This window comes from Morone saxatilis, unplaced genomic scaffold (genome assembly GCF_004916995.1).
Source record: "Morone saxatilis isolate NCDOM2014 unplaced genomic scaffold, NCSU_SB_2.0 Contig3, whole genome shotgun sequence".
NCBI classification, from domain to species: Eukaryota; Metazoa; Chordata; class Actinopteri; family Moronidae; genus Morone; species Morone saxatilis.
Window position 1 is genome coordinate 23,224,530 of NW_023339873.1, and position 381 is coordinate 23,224,910.

The 381-nt window shown below is 31.5% G+C and overlaps 1 protein-coding gene across 1 annotated transcript in view; it reads left to right on the forward strand.

Annotated features, from left to right (window-relative positions):
* Window positions 1–381, forward strand: part of LOC118337189 (glutamate receptor 2-like) — a 20,157-nt gene that overhangs the window by 13,462 nt on the left and 6,314 nt on the right. The gene's annotated exons all lie outside the window — the stretch shown is intronic.

A 381-nucleotide genomic window follows, 5' to 3' on the forward strand; every position in this document is an offset into this window, starting at 1 on the left:
CTACTGTGTATATTTTTCAGTTTTTTTCTCTTAAAATCAAAAAGGCTTGCAACCCTTCAGGAAGCTTTATTTAGTCAAGCTCAATGTTGGGAACTACTGTCTAAGCCCACCCTGCTAAAAATGGTCTTGTAGTATACTCTTACAAATTCTAGGATTTTTGTTAATTCATACAAAGGAAGAGATTAAATTATTCACATATAACATATATTACATGTGTACAAAATATTTTCTTGAAAGACTGCTAAACAGTGAAATACATACAAAATTGAAGCAACACTAAGCCAAACACTAGACTAAAAAGACAGTATAGACTTACACCAATAGTCTACAATTTTGTTAAAGTTCACTGTCAAGATGCGATGGACACATTGTTTGTGTAAA